Source organism: Polypterus senegalus, chromosome 2, assembly GCF_016835505.1.
Source record: "Polypterus senegalus isolate Bchr_013 chromosome 2, ASM1683550v1, whole genome shotgun sequence".
NCBI lineage: Eukaryota > Metazoa > Chordata > Cladistia > Polypteriformes > Polypteridae > Polypterus > Polypterus senegalus.
This window is the reverse complement of record NC_053155.1, coordinates 190,576,129-190,591,284: the sequence shown is the minus strand read 5'-3', so window position 1 is coordinate 190,591,284 and position 15,156 is coordinate 190,576,129. Positions and strand designations below refer to the sequence as shown.

The following is a 15,156-nucleotide window of genomic DNA, read 5'->3' as shown; positions in this document are numbered from 1 at the left end:
AACAACCTAAATTACATTCATTAGCAAACTTATCTATGCATACAATATTAAACCCACTCTGTCCAATTTAGAGTTTATTGAGGTTGGAGCTTATCTCAGTAGCCCTGTATGTAATACATTAAGTAACCTTGGAGGAAAATCCTAGTTCTACAAAAAAAAAAAAAGAAATAAACACACAGACATGGGAAGAACATAGGAGCTTCACTTACTGATGCCATGTTCAAAGCCAGTCTCATGGAGCTATGAGGTAGCAACAGTACACCATGTCACATAGCCTTGATTACAAGCACATAACAATGCTTAAAATGTGGATGCAGCATTGACAATGTAAAAGAAGTTCAGAAAGGGAAAAATGTGGAGAAAATTAAACTGAGTTTGAAAAGGAAGATATGCAATTTTTTAATTATAACTGAAAAAATTGCATGTGGTAGTTAAAAAAGCTTTAAAAAGAATACTCTGTCTAATTAGGTCAGTTTTCCATTGAGCACAACAAACACCATAATTGATTTTTTTTTTTTTTTAAAAAAAAAGAGCTAATCAGGATGGTGGCATATTAAAAAAATATGGAAAACTGCCTCCCAAGAAGATTATACCAAATAACTGTATAGTAGATTATATCAAAAAATACCCTAAATTCTATCAGGTGTACCTTAATTGAGGAATGAACAGATAGTAAAAGAATTCAAATGAAAAATGATTAATGACAAGACATGACACATTTCCAATCCTAATTTATTTAGCTTATGGGGTGGGAAAGGAAAAAGCAGCCACGTCCTTTTGTGTCTCTAATTTGATGTTGCTGCATCCATGGCTCTAGCAATAAACTTTTCTTATTCTACTGTATTCTATAATAACAGTGAGTGGAACTGAACTAAATACTCATTTGGATGTAGTGAGAAGATGCAAACTCCACATTGATTTGAAGCTACTACTTTAGAGCTACTTTACAATTTTCACAACGTACCATTCAAAGAGAAAACAGATTAAAAATGATGTATATACTCTATTCAAATGTAATCTGGAGAATTTGAGCAACATGTAACACCTTGCCTATATAAATACAGTGATATTCATCAGGAAAAATCATCCACGATTACATGCTAGATAAAGAATGGACCAGACAAACGAGAACTCTCAAATATTCATTAAGGGTAAACAGAGAGTATTAAGCAGGGTGTGTAAGATGAAATACAGGGATGCAAAAATTAGGGAATGGTTATGGAAATTATCAAGAAAGCAGCTTTATTCCCTTGACCTTCAAGAAAGCAGCTGACAAATACAACAGTACACAGATGGGATCTTGCTGCTTATTGCAAATGGCATGGTGAGTGTGTTATACATCCAGTAAGGCCATGTTCATGACAAATACTCATTCATTCAAGATGTATCATAGTGTTTCTAAAATGTTAATATCTACATAAGAAAAAGAAAAATGTTATACAGTGGAGTGCATGTTACATTTAGAAGCATTACTCATATTTAGAGTAGTTCTCAGCTGTGAGAACAGAATATTGACCAAGGTACACAAAGCCTTTAGCAGCAAGACAATCAAATAAATGTTTGTCTTTATTCACATATTCAATACAATTTGCTACTTTTTCATTGTTCATTTTTCATTCAAGCAGGGATTGCACTTTGGTCCTCTTTGAAGCACAGTTTGCTGTGGGCAAACAGCATTAAAAACCATAGCTCTAATAGATGAGCTTCTTTACTTCCAATCTAAAAATCAGTGTACAGTACTCTTTCTCCAAATGTTTAACTGCCCTGTCTTTTTTTTCCATCACAAGGCTGATCGGTTTTGATAGCCTCTTGAACATCTAACTGTTCCATTTTATCAATATGCTTTGAGTATAACATCACAAAAATAAAGGCATTGTAATCAGATTTTTAACACTTGAAAGTTTTTATAATGTAATGGTTTTAGTTCATATTCAAAGTAATAACCTTTTTCATGAGTTTTACTGTATACTATAATAAATGTGTCATCCTGCAGCTCACAGTGCTGACCACAAGTTTTTATCCACAAGAACATAAACATATTGAGCCTATAGTGATCCCACAACTCCCTCTATTAACTAGCACCAGCATCTACCATATACTATATTATACAAGGATGTCCCTGATTGACATTAATATAAATTAATAATTACCAAGCAATCAGAATAATGGTTTCTTTAAAAGTGTTGGTTTAAAAATTAAAAATTAAAGCTGGAGTTTCAATCAGAGTTGTAGCTTTTTCAATTTTCTTAAGTCAGAGATTCTGAAGCTTTTTCCAAATACTCCACAACCATGCATATGCAGTACACACAAAAATATAATTTCAATCATGATACATAAATGCCCGGAGAACTGAGATTTTACCACTGAAAAGACTGATTTATTTATGGGAAAGAAATTGTTATAAAAATAGTATAAATGAAGTAAAGAAAATGTGCCAAAACAAAAGATATAAAGTGAGGAAAATCACTATGCACAAATGGAGAAAATAAACACAAAACCATGTATATAAAGGGGTATCTATACTGTGCAATTTCTAATGCTACATTATGTGTAACCATCAGAAAAAGTCTGCATGTCAGTATTGCAGACGGGGATTAAACTGGACATATCTTAACCTGAATACCTCTAGTTCACAAGGGAACATATTTACAATATCTTAAAAAGCAGCAAACATGACATCACAAGGCACAAACCTAAAACTAATAACATTTTAATAAGCAGAGGAACCTTTTTTCCAATTTTGTAAGCATCCACTAAATTTGATTCTACATATTTGTAACAGCTCACATTTTTCCTGCACACATTTATCACCAATCCCTTTTAACATAGCGCATTTGTCAATTAAATTTTTGTGTACTTTTTTAAATAGAAATTCTGAATAATGTATTGATGTGTTTAGGTGTGTGTATGTGCACTGATAAAGGGAACATTTAAATTGTAAAAAATGACACACATACACAGAGAAAGTTTATCAATGTTTACTGGTGTTTGGCTATTTTATTTAATATCATTATGCACACATCTAAGTACTAATAGTTATTTTAGAAATGTACACATCAAGAGTGTTCAGTATATGAGCCTATTACTGTACAATTATGGAATCACAACATGGATATATGCAGTTCAGACTGTTCCAGCTATATAAAACATTCATTACTTCAGATGATCGGATTGCTAGTGTGTAGGTCCAATACATTTTAACTTAGGGCCAGGACTTTGAGCTCATAAATTTTCATGGGTGCAGGGATAGCAGGACCATCTGGAAAGAGTTACAGCTTGGGGTCTCATAAGCATATATTGGGCTACTCCTGACTTTACGAGCTCTTACAGACCTTGGGCTGGAAATACCCTCGGATGGAGTTGAAAGTTATCTCCTACCCAGAGGCTGAAATGGGAGAGAGGGAGAGTTGTTGACAAAGGTTCAACTACCACAAAGAAATGAGATCAGGCTTGTGTGAAAGATATAAGACACAGAGAAAGGACAGAAGAAAGAGAGTGCTTAACATAATACTTTGTAGTGGACAAGCCACTCGTAAGGTAAACAGGAGTTTAATATCCACTTGGACTGTTTAATATCCACTTGGACTGTCTAAGTCTTCTCTACGATTATCCTTCCCATTAATATTTTGTTCATAAAGTCATCAAATGTGTGTAATTTTGCTAAGTACATAAGGACCTAGGTGTAAAGGACTGCAACTAGGACCCATTATTACCACATTGATTGCTCCCTTGATAAAATCCACAATTACAGCTTATGCAACAGATGCACACAGCATTAACTGTTTGCTGAACTTGAGGAGATGTTTACCAGTAAAATTGAATTTACTTATTTTAACCACTTTACACTTAGACTGGGCATGAATTTGAGTGTAGCGCCATGAAATACAGCTGTAACAAAATGAACATATCTGAAAGGCTTTATCCTGTTATACATGTTCATGTATGTTAATGTGATAGTCTTGATTTTGCAAAGTTTTCGACCAATATAATACCTTCCAACACTAAACTACTGTGATACACGAGCCTATAGCAAATGCATTTAGAACACATTCAGGACAGGTTAAACTAATTTAGCTCAATAAAAAGTCTTATTAGTGTAAGAAAGCCACACAGTCATTAATAAAAATAAGTGAAAAAAACACAATAATTGGGTTAGCTATAATCATATTATTACAATTAAATAAACAAATAAAAAGATCACATTTAAGCAAAGCTTGAAAACTAAAGAATCATAAGCAATGGGCATTTCTGGTGCATCTTTTAATTTGATTACAAATACCCAAAAATGCTTATAATGTGGATGCAACATAAACAATATAAAAGGACAATCAAACAGTGTAATCAAACAGAGTCATATCATCATGTTATTCAACTACAATATAAGTGTGGAGAGTATCCAAGATAGTCTCAAAATGGTAGACACTTCTACTCAGCCCTTCATCCATTACTCCCCCACAGGCCATAAAAGATTTTAGGAAATATGACTGGTACATTTGTTTAGATGTAAGGGTTTAAGAAAATCTAATACCAATGAAAATATGCCATTTTCCAAACCATGTTAAACTAAATGAAAACATTTTGGAAAGCATCATTTTATTAAAAAAGATGCATTAATTTTAATATAAACATGGAAGTAATATACTATAGTACAGTAAGGAAAATCTTTGTTTTATTAGATGGGTAATATTGGTTTTTCATAAGTAACAACTGGTATGCCATTTCAATAAGAAAATGTAATTTTGTTTTCCTGGAACACTTTAAAGTAAACTTGTGCTATATGTACTAACAGTAAAATGGAATAGAGTGCCATGTATTACTGTATAATAGAAATAATTTTGCAGTAATATATTCCACTTTCTTGTCATCTACAGATTTGTAGTTAATTCACTGTGCTAGGCCTTGTATATTGCACAATCATTTATTGACTATAGAGAAAAGAAAAGTCGAACGTTTCAATTGCATGTGACCGCCACGGTTGATAAGCCCCAACAGTGCAGCAGTTATTTGTTGGATCTAAAATTAGAGCATTCCTGCAAACCACAGCTTTTCTGTCTCCCAGGCTTACATCCACTCATCATCTCCTAGACTACAACTCTTCAGAGTTCAGCCCCATGTTATTTTATTTCACTGCCCTGAAACAATGAAATGAAACTATCCTATGTCATCATACGTCAAAAAACTCAGATGCCTTTCTTTCAATTGGTAATACTAATAAAGTAACTGCACCAAATCTAGATGACTAAAAAATATGTGTTATACCTTAAATTGAGGTATCTGTGAGGAAGCAGGCTGGATGTATTTGCCATGCTTAGTTTTCCAAAATTGTGGGCTAGAGAGTCTACCATTATAATTCTACAGAGGTAGACAAACTTCGCAACTTTTACAAATATGTCTCTAGCCCAACTCATCACAACTGAGTGTTTGATCAGTGCTATGAAAACAACGAAGGTGCTTATGAATTGAGTGCAAAACTGCTGCTGGATTCATCAGATCATTACTGTGTCCAGCTTATTTCAATCTATAAACATGTCCTCAAGAGAAAAATACTGGAAAGCAAACAAACTGAAGTCTGGGACAAGGACTCTGTTGAGTGCCTGCATGGCAGTTTTGAGGGCACTGACTGGTCAGTGTTTGAAAAATCCTGGTCTGACATTAATGAACTAATGGACACTGTAAGATGTTACATACAATTCTGCAAGAAATCAGTCAAAATATACTTTAACAACAAGCTGTGGATTACTAGAGATCTAAAACAATTGATAAACTGAACAAATATAGCATTTCAACATGCAACATTAACAGAACAGATGGGATTACAGAAGGAGGTGAAACATGAAATAAAGCAGGCAAACATGAAGTACAAGAACAGGATAGAGAAAAAACTGTGGACTGATAACGTGGGCTCATTATGTAATGGCGTGAAGATGATGGCTGGCATTCATACAAAAACCAATAATCGAGTTGAGCTGGTAGGGGTCAAAACTGATTCATCAGTTGGAGCAAAACTTGAATGAGTTCTATTCAAGATTTAAAACACAGGATTTTGCTTCAGAAGTAAGACAGCAAAAGAACAAACTGAGGACTGAAGCCAGGAGTCAGCCCTTCTTTGACTAGAATGATGTCAGAAACGTCATTAAACAAACAAAAATCAAAAAAACACTCAGTCCAGATAGAATAAGTGGCTGTCGGCTTCACTGCTGTGCAAAGGAGCTCTCTCCAATATTCCATTCCATATTTGAAATGTTCCTGGAATTACAGCAAGTGCCCAGCCTATGGAAACAGCCAACTGTTATTCCATTGGCAAAAATTGCATACCCAAAGCATTAAGTGACTTTAGACCAGTGGCATTAACTTCTCATTACCATGAAATCCTTTGTGAAGTTAATTGAGAAACAACTACTTAACAAAACTGAGGCTCTTCTGGGCCTTTACAATTTGCATACAGAGCAAAGAGGGGTGTGGAGGACGCCGCAGCAACACTTTTGAATTTATTGTATGAGCACTTGGAAGGATCAAAAAAAACCTTGCAAGATTGCTGTTTATAGATTTTTGCCAGCTTTTAACACAATCCAGCCCCTCACTTTACTGTAAAAAACTGATTAATCATTTCTGTTTGGACCCTAACTTGGTGGAGTGGATTCTGGACTTTTCAACAAACAGAACACAAAGAGTGAGTTTAATTGCTGTTTCTCTGATAGGCTAAATAGCACTAGGGTATTGTGCCATGTTAGCCATTATGGATGTAGTGAGAAGTCAAGCAAAATTACACCTTTTATTGGCTAACTAAAAAGATTACAATATGCAAGCTTCTTCAGACAAGATGAGCCTGAGTTGTCTCGAAAGCTTGCATACTATACTTTTTTTAGTCAGCCAAAAAAAGATGTCATTTTGCTTGACTTCTGATGGGCTAAGTACATCTGTGGGTACTCCGCAAGGGTACTGCCTATGGACAAAACCATAATGACACTTTTTTGTATGTCCTTTATTGAATCCATTGTCACATTTGCTTTTATCTGTTGGTTTGGACACCTCAGCAACAAGAATATAAATCACCTTAACAACATTATAAAACTCTGCAGTAAAACTATTGGTTCACAGCAGACCTCTAGCAATGAAATGTATTACAAACAGGTTAGAAAGAGAGCCAACTCAATTCTGTCAGACAGTAGCCATCCTCTTTTCTCTAAATTCCAACTGTTGTCATCTCGGTGCAGGTTCCGGCTTCCAAAGGTAAAGAGCATTAGGTTTAAGAATTCTTTTATTCCTAAAGATATAAGCATTCTAAATTCTATAACTTGTAGGGATGATGCTCAATGTTAAGTTCTGCATTATTATTTTGTATAAAGTTGAAACTAATTATTCTTCTTTGTATTGATATTGAGTGTGTGTTTATGCAATAACATTGGTTGTTAAATATGGTGTCTTTGTTGTATCTATTGGATCTCTGTAACAATGTCTTTTGTTTTTGTACTTTACCGCTGCAAAGAAATTTTCCTATGAGATAGTAAAGTCTACCTAAACCTAAAAATAATGCAGTTCTGGTGTATTGAAAACTGAAAGAATCTGCAGTTAAAGCCCAGTTTCACACCCAGCAAAACAAACTACTTCATAACTGGATAACTTTAACTTTTGATCGTAGAGTAATTTTGATTTTTAGGCACAACCTGAATAACTTCTGAATATTAGTCTTCTTTCCCCTAGACATCTGTAGCTTTTGTTGACTGTTAACAGTCAGCTTAGTATCCTATTAGTATTACATTGTAATTTATCATCTAATCATAGAACTAATTTCAGAGCAAAGTTTGTTATGCTCTGCCTAAGATTCTTTTCAACAACAGAGAAATGGGAGCTGTTAATTAAAGGCACAAAACAAGACATTTTAAAGCAGCAAATTGCTTGACGCAAGTGTGATTGAAACACTAACACTGAAGAACACAATTAAAACGTATGCTTTGGACAAAATAACAAAAAGCTGGTCTCCTTTGAGCACTTAGGAAGAACTGGCTTACACTATTATGGAAAGCATTCCCTCAGAGGTTTCAGAACTTTGTATAGTCTACTGCTGGACTAATGAGAGGTCATAACAACCCTAGGATGAATTTTTAACAGTGTCTAGTTTTCTAAAGCGTGGATCATGAAGATGTAGTAAAGCAGCCATGTTCTTCTTGACAAATTCACCAGCACAGAACTGCATATTAATTAGATTGACACTATTACAATTTTTAGACCAATGCTTAGCCTGTTCAGTTTATTTTAATTTTCACCTATTCTATTTTTGCATCTTATAAATGCCACGGCAATGAACAGAGATTGAAACAGTACTTTATATTGATTCTTTTTACCTTTAAACCACAACATGCAGTTTGGGCTCCACTGTGTAAATCATGTTGTATTACATGAACGTGCCTCACATTCTTTGACCTTTGTAATGAAATGCCAGGGATACTCCAGTGCAAATGTGAGTTACACTAGCAAAATGTATTCTATTTCTTGAAGCAGCTGTGATGAAGTATTTCTCTTCTATACTGACAAGTACTACAAGTGAACACTTATTTTACTCCGCTGGAAAATGTATCTTGTGAAAGGAAAAGACAGCAACAGCTAAATAGATGCATAACCAACTCCCAATAATGCGCTTCTCTTAGGAGAAAACCAAAAGAATAAGGTCAAATACTGTATAAAGCAGATTCTTAATTACCTGATGCTGCTGAGAACTTAAAATCGACCACTGTTTACAAGCATGCTTGGCGGATGAGTCTCAATTTATAATGATGAAGAAAGCCAAAAAAAATTAAAATAAACACTAATCAAAACACAATGATGGAATGCAATTTATGTCTAATGTAATATAAAAACCTGCTAAGGACTGGTACCCAGATCAGGGAATTGTTTCTGTCTTGCACCATACACTTGTTATGACAGGCTTCAGCCCCCTGCGACTCTGTTCAGGATTAAGTAGGTTTAGAAAATAGTATGGTATGATAATAAAAAAAGAAACTTTAAACAATACATTTGTATTTACAGTACCTTTCAGTATGATCCTGGTCATATGCTATAAGGTAGCACTAGTGTACAGTGTTGTGTTGTGCCCTTCTTTACTTGCCTAATATTCACATTTGGTGCAAATATAGGTTACCAATATTTGGGCTCTTTTTTTTCTATTGTGTTTTCTTATCCTAATTTTAAAAAACGACTTATTTCACGTACAGCCCAGAATCACAAAAGCCTCAATGGGCTTGAACATGCCCTGTTTTTTTGAAAGCCCCAAGCCTTGAACCTCCCAAAAAAACTTCTGGAAAGTAAAAATGAAGGAAATCTTGGGAAGGGCCATCAGCTCAATTTCAAACCCACATAATCTAATTCAGGCTTTTGGTGATAAAAGACTACCACAGCAACATTTAGTGCAAAGAAAAACCAACTGACTAGAAGTCAACTACATGTTTTCCTAGCCAATAAGATGTTTTCAGCTTATATGCACCTCTAATGATCATTTATTGAAATGTTGATAGCTTAGTATATTACACCATGTATAGTGGTGTATATTAAACTTAGTATATTACACAATTTTTTTATGATCACAAAAAAATTTTGCAGAATTTGAAGTTAAAAATGCTTATCTTAGGTATTCCCCACTGCACTCTCTTTTTTTCTTTCTTTTTCACTTGTATAATGAAGCTGACAAGAGCACCATATCAACTTCCAAATCCATTAAATGATTTCTGATGCTTAGGAGAATGAAATACAATAGGGATATGCATGCAGAGAGGCCAAAACGAAGCAGTTCTCCCATGAGACGAATATCTATCACATCTAATAAGCAGAAAATGAACTGACAGGCAGTGGTGCTCACAGTATCTGTGAGGTCTGCAACTCTACTGTATAGCTGCCTCTGCAAAAATAACAGAAACAGAAATAACACTCTATGAAGTACAGATCCTGAAAAAAACACATTTACACAATACACTATTGACAATAGCAAGTTTTTAAATAATTATAGGTAAAAACAATGTAGTGATGTGTGCCATCCACAAATAGTAATAATAAGCTACATAAGTCAGATCATTACAATACTTTGTAATTTTTTTTTCAAAAGTTGAATTTTAACTTCTAATAAAAATAGGCTACAAAAAAAAAGATTTTATGATATAATTATGTCTAAATATGCATCATTCTTTTTAGAAGCATTATGATTAGACCATTGTTAATAAAGGGGATGGTAGATCATTACGAAGACCCCTTATGCACATCAACTCTCAATAATATTAGGCTAATGCAGAGATACCATTCAACCAGATGTGCATATTTTGGGGATGTAGAAAGAAACTAGAGTACCTGAGAAAACCTATGAAACCACAAACAGAACATGTACACTCAACACACAGACTGAGCCTTCGCCTACATTTGAAGCACTCCCCATGATCTACCATGAGAGTGTGAGTGGCGGCTTCAAATAAAAGGAGAACAAGTACTTTTGGATGCCAGATCAATTGGCCCCTAACATGATTCAAAGCACCTGTACTTAAACATGCTCCGTCATAAAGATGCTAAACATTATTCTACCTTGCGACAACTTAGTAGTGTCGTTTCTCTTGGAAAGCTAAAATCAATCAAGCACTACATCATATAGGATTCAAATAGAGTACAAGAAATAAATGTGCATGGTAGAAGGAGGATTAAATAAGGAGTTAAAGTCAACCAAATGGGTTTAACGGTTTTTACAATCTATAAATTTGCTTGCTTTACCCCTCTCTCTCTCTTACCAACTGATAAAGGAACATCTCACACCATGAACTGAAAAGGACAACACAATGAAGAGCACAGCTCAGCAGCCATATTGAGACAAGCATGCAGCCTGTTGTGAAGAAAGCTGACTAAAAACGAGGACTTAGAGACATTTTAAGTAACTAACAAGTCTGTGTGCCGCCTGAAACTACATATCAGCATTTGTTAGGTTGTATGGTTGCCGATATTCAAATGTACTTTGCATATTGTTATTATTTATGAATATTATCAATAATACATTATTTATATTGTAACTTAAAACTCCTGCTTGTTTTTTACTACACCTAATTGCCTGAGGTTAAAAATGTAGAAGAGACGGTGGGGAGAAGTTATATGGGACAATACCTTATAAACAGTGGTAAGCCTGTGAGATTTGAGGCATTCTGACAAAAGCTACATATTCATAATACAAAATTGGAAAGTAGAGTAATCTATTACTCTACCAAGACAAAACAACCTGGAAGAGTAAATTGTTTGGGGGAATTCCTAAATTGAGATTGACAGCTTCATTCACAGCGCCTTCTCATTATCAAACAGAGCTACCCTAGGAGAATTGTTCTGCAGCTGACAAAAGTGGAGATATGCTTTTCTAGCCTAACACTTTTGCTAGCATGTGAGGAAACTACCATATGTACAGTATGTCCTTTATATCTGCCAGTACTAAATGGAAAGCAAAAGGGTATTACAGTAATTCTACATTTACAGATGTGTTACAAGGAAATGTCTTAGTTCGAATTACTACCTAGAAACACCTATTCTGATTATGCCTTAGAAAAGTTTTAAGTTGTCTTCTCTCAGCTTATGTCCACCTGTGTTGTTTAAAACAACTTTTTTGAAAATAATTACATTAATGTAATCTATTTATCACAAAGTAATTTTTTAAAAATATAATCTCACTGTTTTCTTTTCTATTTTATCTATGTAAAAGCATATTAATTTGATAGGTCTATTTCTATATCATAACCACTGAAGCAAGACAGCAAGAAAGAATCAACCACATCAGTAAAGAAGTCCATTAGTTTTCCCTCTGTTGCTTAAGATGTTCACAAAATAATGATTAGTAGCCCACCTGGATATATTCAGAATTTATAGCAGAGGACAGTATGATGACTAAGCCATGTGTAAAATGTACTACACAGCACATACACACATACATATTGCACATTTCTACACCCCCCTTCTGTCTTGATTAAAATCTTTAAGTTAAGAAATTTGAAAATTCAATTACAGTGTGTAGAATTTTAAAATCCAGCCATTAGCTTTTCAAATACAATACTGTATATGAAAAGTTAATTAATGTTTTCACATGTAAATCAGATTATACACGTAATCCTTCAGCAATTTTTACAGGAATTATAAATAAGTGAAACAATGTCTTAACCCTCTGACTTGTGCATACTCTATTAGCAAGAGATATAGTATTCTGGAGTGACAAAAATTTGGCTCAATTATATTTTTTATTCCTTCAAAACATGATAGGAACTTAACTCCAACAAACCATTTACTTCCACTGGTATAATGTATATTACAGGTCAAAGGTTTGGGTCATCCAGAAATGTTCATGTTGTAAATAGAAATTCATACCTTTTTTGTCAAGATACTATGAAAACGATTTTAAAATACAGTCAACATTACTAGTGTGTATAATGGATATTACTGTTTGAAATGACTGATTTTTAATTTATTATTCATATATGGCATTCACATATGGAAGCAAAGCCCCATTTTCATCAGCAATTCCTTCAGTGTCCTAATGGTCAACTCACTTAGCTTATCCTTAATTAGTCATATTTACATGTGACTTGATAAGTATTAAACACTTTCTAATTGAATTAGCACCACTGAAACCTGTTATTTTGTTCACTGGTGTTGCAAGATACTCCTAAAGTTAGTTCTGGGTGCAAACAAGAACAACATGAAAGCTCATTCAAGAAACAAGTCAGTCTATTGATTTTTTTGCAGAATAATGGTTATTTTATGTGACAGATTGCCAAGAAACTGAAGATTTTAATACAATGGTGTCTATTACTGTCTTGAGAGAAGAGGGCAAATTGGATATAAACAGAATAGAAATAGAAGGGGAATGGGAAGGCCCAGACACACAACCACATAAGAGTAGAAAGACATCAGAATGTGTGGTGTGAGAAACAAATGCCTTATTGGTCCCTAGCTGATTTCTTCTTTGAAATACATGATAAATATCACTTTCCACTGCAAATGGAAAAAGATAATTCTAAGATGCTGGCCTTAGTGATAGATTGTCAAAGTAAAAACAATAAATGAAGCTGGCAAATAAAAAGAAAAACTTAAAATGCGGAAAAAAACACATATCTTGGACAGGAGTGGAAAAGTGTAATACACTCAGCATCCTGGAGTCATCTTTCTTTCTTGCAGAAGACACTGGTAATTGGTGTATATTTAATGATTTTTTTAAGGGACTTGATGATCAATTTATTAAATCCACCACTCTGCAATGACATGATGAAAGATCAACTTTTATGAGTAAACTGCTCTGCACTGTGTTGGAGCAAAGCCTGATCTATCTGTGATATACTGTATACCTGAGTGCTACAACATACAAAATAAATTTTATTTGATAAATAATGTATAATGTCTACAATATGGAAAGGAGTTTTGCCAGTATTACAGTGTTGTTTTCTGAAATATAGGAAACATAATACAAACATTATTTCTGGTTCTCATTATTGCTTAATTCAACCTATTTACACATTGTTAGCAATAATGTAAAAAAAACCTATTACTAAATAACCTAAATTATAGTAGACTCTTGCCACCTGAAACCTTGAATTGGATTTATTAGGCTTAGATAACAGATGCATCATTTACCAAATTTGCTACTGTAACTGTAGCATGCTGTAGTCATTTAGTGTACTGCATTTTCTATGACATCTGGGAAACAGTTTCTACTAAATAATAATATATTGACCTTTAAGTTTGGCAGGCCGAATAGGTTTGAACCTTTATTCTTTACTTAATGGTGTCTTCACCCCTGCCTTTTGTAACATACGTAGAACTATGGATTTAGCTGCATTTCCTGTCCTCATTTGACATCTGTGCTTAATGCATTCCAATGTAGATTGGAGTGTTGGAGTGGATAGATATGATGCTGCCCAGACCAAGATTTTTGTAGTTTTTTTATATTTTATTTGTTCAAAAAATATGCTCAAAAATTAAAAGTTATAATATGAAATTAAACAAAAGTGCCAGAGAAACAAAATTAAGAAATTTAAATGTGCATTTAGAAATAACATCATATCCATATATTATTGGAAACATTTAAAAATTCTAGTCATACTTCACACTAAAACACTCATTCTCACCCAAAACAGAAAGTAAATTAACTAATTAGGCTTTGGTCTTGTCACATATGGACTGCTGCAACTCTCTGCTGACAAACATACCAGTATGTGTCACCAAGCCACAGCAGATGATTCAAAATGCAGCAGCATGTCTGATGTTCAACTAGCCAAGGCGAGCACAAGTCACACCACTTTTCAGAAAACTGCATTGGCTACCTGTAGCGGTCCATGTTAAGTTCAAATCATTGATGCTAGCTTGCAGAGTATTCAGGTGGGTCAACATCTATATTTATCAAGACACTTATGAAGTCTTGGGGCTTGTCTGTGAAGATTCTCAGTTATCCAAATGATATTATCTGGTAGTTGAGTCATGGCAACTGGACTTCTTTCTTGTTAGACAGATACGTTTCACTGCTCATTCAAGTAGCTTCGTCAGTCTGAGGAATGCTGTTAGAGACCACAGTTTTATCCTCCAGCTTAGTTTCACTTAGCATCTGCCCTGATTAGGCTTGTTGAGTAAAAAAAAGTAAGGGGGAGGTGTGGGTAGATGTAACCGTCACACCTTTTTAACAGCCCCTCCTACCCCCATAGAGTGGGTTGTTAAGAGTGGTCCACCTGGTGGAGGTGTGAATTGGGCCTGATTTTCCTGGGTATGGATGAAAGGGCAGCATGATAAATTGAAGACAGGTTATGCTTAAGGCCTCCACCTCTGTTGAGTGATGGGTTGTTGATTTGCACATGCAAAGTTTCCCTGACCCCCATCTCAAACCATTTGTATTCTCTATCCAATATCTGGACATTAATATCCTCAAATGAGTGTACTTTGTCCTTCAAATGGAGGTACACAGCTGATTCCGGCCCGAGGTGTTACTCCTCCTATGCTGGGCCATCCTCCTGTGTAGCAGTTGTTTGGTCTCTCCAATGTACAGTTCAGGACACTATTCACTGCATTGAATGGCATATATTACATTGCTCTTCTTCTGTTTCAGTATCTGGTCTTTGGGGTGAATGAGTCTCTGTAACAGTATGTTAGTGGGTTTGAAGTGGACAGATA

The 15,156-nt window shown here is 34.6% G+C and overlaps 1 protein-coding gene and 1 pseudogene across 6 annotated transcripts in view; one reads left to right on the top strand and one right to left on the bottom strand.

The window, feature by feature from the left end:
• Positions 1 to 15,156, bottom strand: part of sytl5 (synaptotagmin-like 5) — a 356,011-nt gene that overhangs the window by 299,141 nt on the left and 41,714 nt on the right. The gene's annotated exons all lie outside the window — the stretch shown is intronic.
• Positions 1 to 15,156, top strand: part of LOC120524445 — a 74,958-nt pseudogene that overhangs the window by 50,453 nt on the left and 9,349 nt on the right.